Source organism: Thermobia domestica, chromosome 14 (assembly GCF_964235325.1).
Source record: "Thermobia domestica chromosome 14, izTheDome1.hap1.1, whole genome shotgun sequence".
Taxonomy (NCBI): Eukaryota; Metazoa; Arthropoda; class Insecta; order Zygentoma; family Lepismatidae; genus Thermobia; species Thermobia domestica.
In genome coordinates, this window is record NC_137467.1 from 140472429 (window position 1) to 140476568 (window position 4140).

The window sequence follows — 4140 nt, forward strand, 5'->3', positions numbered from 1 at the left end:
ACGTGTCACTGTTCATCTAAGCAACCCCGAAAACTAGTGGATTCGACACTAATATCGGTCATTTTCGATCATTTTCATATACTTCCCCACCATTTCTCTTCTAAGTAGCACCGTTAAAGTGAAATGATGAAAATCATCCCAGGTCTGAACCTCATCTAAATTGAAAATTTGATCGAGATCGGTCGGGTGGTTCAAGAGTTATTAAGTCAGAAACATAGTCACCTTCATTTTTACTTATATAGATTATTATTAGCAAATGCACGCATGTGTAACCGTGGGGTCAGTATTTTGCTCCCTCTGCTCCATGCTCCTTTCCTCTGCATCACAAACACTGAATTCAAGTGAATCATATGAAAGTGGCTGACTAACAGCATTTTTTTTGTATGCTATACATATTTAAATAAATGAATAATCTACTTTAGCAGAAAAAAAAATTATCAACTGCATGAGACTAGCAACGAACAACTTGGCTTCTAACACCATACAAATTAGTTTTCCTCGATTTTCTCGAAAACTATGCATGAGACTACCCTCAACCGTGTCATTCTGTTAAGCTCGATGATATGTATTGACTGATATGTCTCGTCTCGTCTTTGGACAACATTATAGTTAAACATAAATTAAAATTTAGGAGTTAATCATAATTTTGGGTCTATGTCAATAACTAACATTATGGCTTGTGGAACCCGGAGGTTCAATTCCACATTCACAAAAAGTTCTCCATCGACTTCTATCCTTAGCCAACTGGATCCGGTTTCTACTTCGTATTCATATTTCTGCGAAATCCATTTTCAGATTGTCCTCCCATCTGCTCCCAGACAGGGGCGGATTCATGGGGGGCGATCGCCCCTCAGAAGAGGATGCTTTCTTATTTTGTATATAAATAAAACCCATCCCGGAGTTTGGAGCTCTTAAAAGTAGCTCTACGTAGCAGTATTACAACCCATCGCCCCCCCCCCCAAGAAATCCTTCCTAGATCCGCCCCTGTTCCTAGATTTTCCTAATGGTCGTTTTCGATTGGACTTCCAGTTAAAATTTTGAAAGCGTTTCTATTTTCTTCCAATCTGGCTACATGTCCTGACCACCTGGACCTGAGCCTCTAAGATTGAATGACACTAACAATGTTTGGTAAACGGTAAATACTATGTAGTTCCTCGTTATTAAGTTTCCGCCATTTCCCATTCTCGTTCCTCTTGAGTTTGAATATTCGTTTTAGGATCTTGTTCTCTTTCTGTCTACGTTCTTCTCTCAGAGTAAGCGATTATGTTTTGCAACCATACAGCACAACAGGCATGATTATCGTTTTATATATTTTAAGCTTCAATTTCCTCGACAGAATTCGCGACGACAATAACTGTATTGTATAGTCATTTTGTTGATACCATAATGAAAAGCTTTATTAGTATAGTATGTTTCTGCATGAGTTTCATCCTAATAGGTGGCCTGGTTATCATACAGCATATTTTTTTAGGTTCTCAACGGAAATATTTTTTTTATTTTTCTCGAAAATCACACGGATTTACGGAAAATCACGAGGATTTATATACGTCCATATCATTTTGTTCAGCTCAACGAGATTTATCAATTGATATATGATTCATATTCGAGTGTAAACTCTAATCATATTGTAGAACATATTAACAAAGGTGTAAATACTGGTCCTACATCCATTTTATACATTAACAAACAATAAATGTTTTTAATCATAATACATGAACTTTTTAAATAAATTTAATGCAGTTCGCTCAGTACAGAAGGTTGCCAACGATAGAAATAGTCTGATTACTTTCACTGGCCATCCCGATATATTGCTGACTACACTGGGGGGCCTGTATTCGATAATCTATCAGTTGAACATGATCTATGGTAAGATGAAAGTAAAAGTAACAGCTTTTTGGGAATGGTTCATCTTCGATTCTCCACCGACCATTATAGCCACTCAGCAATAGTGAAACGGGACAAAAAACTGAGTTTAATTGTCAGCAAAGCTGGTGTGGATTTCATCATCTGACAATGTGCCAACAGGTCTACAACAGGAAACTGTAGACGGCCCCAGTCCACTGGAACTTCTAATACAGTGTGCAGCATTAGGAGAGGAGTGACATAGGACAATCCCTCAATGTAGAGAAGTATGCTTATATAACACGGTATCTCAAAAGAAATAATTTCCAACATTATCCGGACGAATCTCGCATTGGAAACACGTCACAATACATGCGGACACCGCCTCACATAAAGCCACATCCAGGAGAGGTTCACAAACGTCAGAAAGCTATGAAATACACCTCGCAGAGAAAAAGTGGAAATAGGTGTGTACCCTAGATGAGAGGTGGCTCTAGATAGATGAGAAAAAAAGAGTTTGAACCATTTTCTAGCAGAAACAAACTACAAGATCTGTTTTGATTTTGTGCTGTAGAGCAAGGAAAATTTTTTTTTAAAAAAAACAGGGTACCTTTCACCTGCCCTGACTCCAATAAACGTAATCCTGCTGAGAGTTTATTTTGTCGGGTCGTTTCTATAAGAATCACCCTGTAGAAAGCTGCCTAATTGATTACTCAGAATCTACTTAAGATTAAAAGAAGTAATAAGATATCTCGTTAAGAGTATCTTTACTCATAAAAATGAACTAAGTAAGAATAACGAGAATACATGAAAATATTAGAAGTTGAGCGTCCTTTCTGCAGCGATGCTGCATGAGACGTGGACCTATAGCTTAACGTGGAATCTGAACCATGTGAGCTTCCGGCGGGAATCGAACTTAAAAAAAAAAAACGATCTAGTAAACAATGACTAGTGTCTCAATGCTCCAAAACCGCGACACAAAGCTGTAAGAAACTGATTATAAAACACTGAAACTCACAGCATGTTTATTTTTCGTCTGAGGACGCTCCACGGAGAAATGAACTCATTTTATAAGCTCAAAGCACACACTGAAGCTAGGCAAGCATCGTCAATTAATCTTAACTTTAGCACATTGTTCTTCATCGTTACTTTTCAAAAAGTTGCATTACCACTGGAGCTCTAGTGGCTCATGAATAATCAGCTCATCCTGTTTATTTAATCAACTTTCCATGAAAGTTAAGGGTTTGATTCACTTTTTCTTTTCCTTCTTTTCAAAGCAACGAAATGTTAATAAGAATTCTATCGAAACTTCATGCAAACTACGAGACAGTCTATTATCGCTCTCAACCGAAAATAACTTTTTAAAAAGAAGAAAGCTCTTCCTCTTAACGAAAATCGGCAGGAAATGCAGTAACTAATCACCTCAAGAACGTACGTACTTTCTAAAGTGTTAATTTTATACGAAATTATCTAAAATACTGCAGTTCTTCGCACAGGAAGACTATTTTATGAGGAATATTTGAAAGATATATTTGAATCCTCTCCACCCTCCTTTACGATGCGTATTTGAATTAGAGCGAAACGAGAAAACTCTGCTAAATCCAAATTCTATGTTTAAAAATGTATTTTAGACAGCACAGCCATTATTCTTTATCAATCAATTTAAATTCCTCTCTTAAAATACCCTTTTCAATTAAAGTGATACAGTAGAGCGTCGATTATCCGAAGTAATTGGGTGACATGGGTGTTCGGAAAACTGGTTTGTTCGGATAATCGAACTGTACATGTTTATTTGCCAAAAAGTAGTACTGTACGGTAAATTTATTCATAAAAACAGGCATCTCTTTAAGTATTACAAAGTAACGTACAAAGACAACTTTAGTAGGAATATATAGTATGTGGTACAGTTTATTAAACAAAAATATGTACATATTACATATGCATTTTGCATGAACAATACACACAGTACACAAAATTAACGTTTAAAAAAATCCTTTAAGCGAGCGAGTACACAGTTCGGTTAAGCGGTCGTTCGGTTGACCGACGTTCGGATAATCGACGCTCTACTGTATTATGAAAGGCCAATTGAAGTGGGTACTATGTTCAAAAATTCGTTTCAAATGATTCAACAAGACCCGTGATGATGCGATAGACAACGTTGATATATTGCCCCATCCCCCCCCTTAAAAACGGAATTTTCAGAAACTACTTAAGATTAAAGGCATGGGTATGATTACTTTTAATGCGGAGTTCATATATCGAGTTTCATCTTCCTAACTTGAGAGGATCCTGAGATAC